Source organism: Nicotiana attenuata, unplaced genomic scaffold (assembly GCF_001879085.1).
Source record: "Nicotiana attenuata strain UT unplaced genomic scaffold, NIATTr2, whole genome shotgun sequence".
Taxonomy (NCBI): Eukaryota; Viridiplantae; Streptophyta; class Magnoliopsida; order Solanales; family Solanaceae; genus Nicotiana; species Nicotiana attenuata.
Window position 1 is genome coordinate 234,771 of NW_017670503.1, and position 6,930 is coordinate 241,700.

Sequence of the window (6,930 nt, forward strand, 5' to 3'; positions counted from 1 at the left end):
CCCACGAGTCCATACATACCAAGAACATCAAAATCGGACCTCAAATGGTCCCTCAAATCCCCAATTTTACCTCTCCAAGTTAAGCCCTAACTTCCAATTTTTCACCCTTAATCTCATAAATTTCCATGTCTAATCCACTGAAATTCACCATAGAATCGAGTTTTAGGTTCAATAAACTTACCTCAATGAAAACCCCCTTGATTCCCTCTTCAAAACCCTCCAAAAAGCTTCAACTCCGTATAAAAATGGTGGAAAATAACTCAAATTTCGCGAAGGAAAAAATTTATATGTTCTGCTCAGGCGTTCCGCATCTGCGGTCCAATACCGCTCCTGCGACCTCCGCACCTGCGGCAAGAAGTCCGCATCTGCGGAATTTCACTTAAAGTCCCCATCCGCACATGCGATCAAGCCACCGCATCTGCGGGCTCGCAGGTACGTCTAACCTCCGCTTCTGCGCTGCATCCCCAGCCAACTGGCCTTCGCTCCTGCGATCAAAATGCCACTTCTGCGGCTCGCACCTGCGGTCTCCAATCCGCAGGTGCGGTTATGACAAAAACACAGCAGCTTCAGCTGCAAACTCTATTTTCCAACTCTCCGATAACCATCCGAAATCATCCCAGGGCCCCTGGGACCTCATCCAAAAATACAAACAAGTCACATATCACTATTCAAACTTATTCCAACCTTCGAAACACTCAAAACGACATCGAAATACCAAATTACCCTCGGATTCAAGCCTAAGGATTCTAAAACTTCCGAATTCCGCAATCGATCAAAAAGTCTATCAAACCTCATCCGAATGACCTAAAATTTTGCACACACATCCCAGACACAACGGACCTACTCCAATTTCCGGAATTCCATTCCGACCCTGATATCATAATTTCCACTACCAACCAGAAAACGCCAAAATTCCAATTTCGCCTACTCAAGCTTAAATTTACCACGGACCTCCAAAATACATTCCGATCACGCTCCTAAGTCCCAAATTACCTCACAAAGCTATCCGGACTATAAAAAGCAAGTTCCGAGATCATTTACTCACAAGTCAACTTCCGGTTGACTTTTCCAACTAAAGCTTCCCAAAAAGAGACTAAGTGCCTCATTTCTCTACAAAACCAATCCGAACCCGAACAAACCGACGCGATACGATGAAATGTAGCTGAACAACACATAAGAAAGAAGAAATGGGGAGAACAGGACTGAAACTCATGAAACGACCAACCGGGTCGTTACATCTTATGGCTATATATATGTGCATCGGGTTGCATGCTGCAACGATCCTTATGGCTATCTATATTGCGATCGGGTTGCACGCCGCAACGAGCTTTATGGATGTATGTGGGTCGGGCTACACGCCGCAGCAGGTATTGTATAGTGCTTGGTGATTGAGTGTACTGAGTATTGATCTGTCACGACCCGGATTTTCCACCCTCGGGAGTCATGATGGCGCCTATTATTGGGAGCTAGGCAAGCCAAACATTAATTACTTTATCATTAACAATATAATCTTTTTTAATAATTTATCAGCATTAAAATAAAAGCAACTGATTTAACTAAATAAGCGGAAGTCTTAAATTAACGAAAAACTGAATGGAAATGCGGAAGAATTCAACATAAGCCTCTACCCAAGACTGGTGTCACAATACTCACGAACATCTAAGAATACTAAATACAATGTCTGAAAGAAATATATCTATTTGTCTCGAATACAATGAGATAACAGTCTAAAGTAAAAGATAAGGGAGACGCCGAGCCTGCGGACGCCTGCAAGGCTACCTCGGTGTCTCGCTGGACTGAAGGCCTGCTCCCACGCTGCTGCTGCTGCTGTCCAAAGCCTGGATCTGTGCAAAATAGCACAGAGTGTAGTATCAGCACAACCGACCCCATGTGCTGGTAAGTGCCTAGCCTAACCTCGGCGAAGTAGTGACAAGGCTAGGACCGGACTACCGAAACTAAAACCGTGTACGCAGTTATATAAATATACNCCCTGCCTCTGGCTGGCTGGGTGGCCTGTGGAACATCTGGTGCCTGAATCATAGGACGGGGACCCTGCTGCTGCGGCTAAGCACCCCTCAACCTCGGGCAAGCCCTCCTGATGTGACCATACTCACCACACTCATAACATCCACCCAAATGCTGTAGTTGAGGAAACTGAGGCTGACCCTGGCAGCCTGAATGACCACCTCGGAAACTCTGAAGCGGCGGTGCACTGATGGGAGCTGGTGGTGCACTGTAAGGCTGCTGATCAGAATAGTGCATCTGAGAACCTCGACCGCCAGAAGTAGCATGAGAGACCTGGAGAGAGGACTGAAAAGTCCTAGGAGGATGGCCTCTACCATAAGAATCTCTACCTCCGGATGAGGTACCACTGAATCTGCCTGAGTGACGGGGCCTCTTATCCGACCCATGAACACCTCCCTATGACAGAACCATCTCAACTCTGCGGGCCACATTGGCCGCCTCCTGAAAAGTGATCTCGCTCCCGACCTCCTTGGCCATCTGAAGACAAATCGGCTGAATAAGACCATCAATAAACCTTCTCACCCTCTCTCTCTCGGTGGGGAGTATAACAAGAGCATGGCGAGCTAGATCAATGAACCTTGTCTCATACTGAGTGACCGTCATGGAACCCTACTGAAGGCGCTCAAACTGCCTCCGAAAGGCCTCTCGCTGATTCACGGGGAGAAACTTCTCCAGAAACAACACTGTAAACTGCTCCCATGTCAAAGATGGGGACCCTGCTGGCCTGGCTAAACAGTAATCCCTCCACCAAGTCTTGGCGGATTCGGACAGGCGAAACGTAGAAAAGTCGACCCCATTTGTCTCCACAATACCCATGTTCCGAAGAACCTCATGGCAGCTGTCCAAATAATCCTGAGGATCCTCGGTAGATGCACCGCTGAAAGTAGTAGTGAAGAGCTTGGTGAACCTATCCAATCTCCATAAAGCATCGGCAGACATAGTTGCCCCATCACCGGCCTGGGCTACCACACCCGGCCGAGCTGCTCCAACTGACTGAACTGCTGGAGTTTGAATCGGAGGAGCTACCTGCTCCGGAGTGCGTATAGCAAGAGTCTGAGCCCCTCCTCCAGCCTGAGAAGTGGTTGGTGCTACTGGAAGCAAACCCGCTCGGGTGACACTCTCCATGAGGCCCACCAATCTGACAAGAGCGTCCTGAAGAACTAGGGTGGCAATGAACCCCTCTGGGACCTGAGCTGGGCCCACCGGAACCGTTGGGGCTGGAACCTCCTCCTCGAAATCAACCTGAGGCTCCGCCACTGGCGCTGCTGCTCGGGGCTGAGCTCTGCCCCTAACTCGGCCTCTAGCACGGACTCGGCCTCGCCCTCAGCCCCTGGCGGGAGCTGCTGCTGGGGGCTCGGGCTGCTGAGTGGTAGATGAGGAAGCATATGTTCTCGCCATCTGCAAAAGAACAGAGTAGAAATTCAATCAGTATTTGAGAAACAGAACCGCACGACAGGAAAGAACAAATGTGAAGTTTCCTAACTCTGTAGCCTCTGGGATAAATACAGACGTCTCTATACCGATCCCTCAGACTCTACGAAGCTTGTCCGTGAGTTGTGAGACCTATGTAACCTAGAGCTCTGATACCAACTTGTCACGACACGGATTTTCCACCCTCGGGAGTCGTGATGGCGTCTACTATTAGGAGCTAGGCAAGCCAAACATTAATTACTTTATCATTAACAATATAATCTTTTTTAATAATTTATCAGCATTAAAATAAAATCAACTGATTTAACTAAATAAGCGGAAGTCTTAAATTAACGAAAAACTGAATGGAAATGCGGAAGAATTCAACATAAGCCTCTACCCAAGACTGGTGTCACAATACTCACGAACATCTAAGAATACTAAATACAATGTCTGAAAGAAATATATCTATTTGTCTCGAATACAATGAGATAACAGTCTAAAGTAAAAGATAAGGGAGACGCCGAGCCTGCGGACGCCTGCAAGGCTACCTCGGTGTCTCGCTGGACTGAAGGCCTGCTCCCACGCTGCTGCTGCTGCTGTCCAAAGCCTGGATCTGTGCAAAATAGCACAGAGTGTAGTATCAGCACAACCGACCCCATGTGCTGGTAAGTGCCTAGCCTAACCTCGGCGAAGTAGTGACAAGGCTAGGACCGGACTACCAATTAAACCTGTGCAGTTATATAATATACATCGGAAAGTAAAGTAGTAATAAACAAGTAAAGATAGGAGGGGGAAACATGTTGCGGGGGGTATACCAGTATTAACAGTAAATCCATAGTAACAGTCTAAGGGCAGCTCAGAATTTACAGCGAACAAGGAAACTAATATCCAAAATAAGCACACTTGTATCAATAGTTGTTGCGGCGTGCAACCCGATCCCAATATATAAAGACACTGTTGCAAGCGTGCAACCCGATCCATATCATTTAGCATTGTTGCGTCGTGCAACCCGATCCACAAATATCATTGTTGCGGCGTGCAACCCGATCCATATCATTTAGCATTGTTGCAGCGCGCAACCCGATCCACAAATATCATACAATGTACGGCATCACCCTTCGTTCTTTATCACTCTTCCTCACCCAAACAACAATCACAAATAAGGGGCAAGAAAGTAAACAGATAATGATAGAAATCCTGGCAAGGAGATGCAATTAAACAATTAAATCCCGACAAGGGAACAATATCAAGAAATTTCCATGTCCCGGCAAGGGAGAAAATCAACAAAACAACAAAACGTCCCGGCAAGGGAATAAACCAATAACTCTTTCTCTTTCTTTCACTTTCATCTCATAGTTCACATTATCACTTGAGCCAACGCTCAAAGGATTTAAATATCTCATATACCTTCACAATTTGTATTTCAACTCGAGCCAACGCTCCACGAATTTCAAAGATCACAATTTCCTTTCACATACTCCTTACAACATATAGAAATCATCAATTAAGTATGGAAGCTACAACAAAACCAGGATATTCGCAATATAAGGACTCACGGTCATGCTAGACACCAATTTATAGATACTCGTCACCATGCCTATACATCGTACTCGACAATTAACAAGTAGCAAATAAGACTCAACTCCTATTCCCTCAAGCTAAGGTTAGACCAAATACTTACCTCAACTTCCACGGCCAAATCAATCCACAACAACCGCTTCCCCACTCGAATTCGGCTCCAACTCAATCAAATCTATACAATAATGACTTCATAATATCCATATATGCTAAACAAATCAACCCCAGTGCCTAATTATAGATTTCCAAGCTTTCTTACAAAAATCCCGAAATTGACCCCGGGCCCGCTTCGTCAAAACACGAGGTTCGGACCAAATTTTTATCCCCCATTCACCCACGAGCCCGAATATATAAATTGTTTCCAAGTTCGACCCCAAAACGAGGTCTAAATCAAGAGAATTTAAAAGCCCTAACTCTACCATTTCCCCCAATTTATACCCCAAATTACAGGAGCCTCTCGTTCGCGTCCTAAATGCCGTGTTCGCGATGAAGAAGCTAGTGACCCCATCCCCTGAACCATATGCGTTCGCGTTTGCTGGGTCGCGTTCGCGAAGGGTACCCCCCTGAAGCTTCGCGTTCGCGGCTCCAGCTTCGCATTCGCGAAGAGGAAGCTTGGGCACCTGGGAGACTTGTCATACGCGTTCGCGAGTGTGCCCACGCGAACGCGAAGAACAAAACCCCTGGGCACTGAATAGCAGAAGCCTGCATTTTCTATAAGTCTAAAACCACTCCGAAACACCTCCGAAACACTCCCGAGCCCTCGGGGCTCCTAACCAATCACATACACTAACTCAACAACATCCTACGAACTTACCCGTGCGATCAAATCGCAAAAATAACATCATATACATCGAATTAAGCCTCAAAATCCATAATTTCTTCCAAATTTCATAAAACATCAAATTTTCTATTTTAAGTCCGAAACACGTCAAACGATGTCCGTTTTCAACCAAACTTTACAGAAAGTGCTTAAATCATATATAAGACCTGTACCGGGCGCCGGAACCAAAATACGCGCCCGATACCAACATGTTCTAACCAATTTTCATTTCAATTATCTTCATAAATTTCAAAAAAACAATTTTACTCAGAAATTCATTTCTCGGGCTTGGGACCTCGGAATTCGATTCCGGGCATACGCCCAAGTCCCATATTTTCCTACGGACCCTCCGAGACCGTCAAATCACGGGTCCAAGTCCGTTTACCCAAAATGTTGACCGGAGTCAAATTTACTCATTTTAATATCAAATTTTAGCATTTTTCACAGAATTTCATATTTAAGCTTTCCGGCTATGCGCCCGGACTGCGCACGCAAATCGAGGCAACCCTAAATGAGGTTTTCAAGGTCTCGGATGCACGAAATGAGTAAGAAAATAGGTGATGACCCTTTGGGTCGTCACATTCTCCACCTCTAAAATAACTGTTCGTCCTCGAACGGACAAAAGAAAGAAGTACCTGAGTCGCGGAATAGATGGGGATAACGGCTCCGCATATCGGACTCGGACTCCCAGGTCGATGCCTCAGGAGGATGACCTCTCCACGAACACGAACAGAAGGATAACTCTTGGATCTCAACTAACGAACCTGCCGGTCTAGAATAGCTACCGGCTCCTCCTCATAAGACAGATCCTTGTCCAACTGGACAGTGCTGAAATCTAACACGTGGGCTGGATCACCGTGATACCTCCGAATCATGGACACATGAAAAACTGGGTGTACGGCTGATAAGCTAGGCGGCAATGCAAGTCTATAAGCCACCTCTCCCACTCGATCAAGAATCTCAAACGGACCAATGAACCTAGGGCTAAGCTTGCCCTTCTTCCCAAATCTCATCACGCCTTTCATAGGCGACACTCGGAGCAATACCCGCTCACCAACCATGAAAGCTACATCTCGAACCTTACGATCTGCATA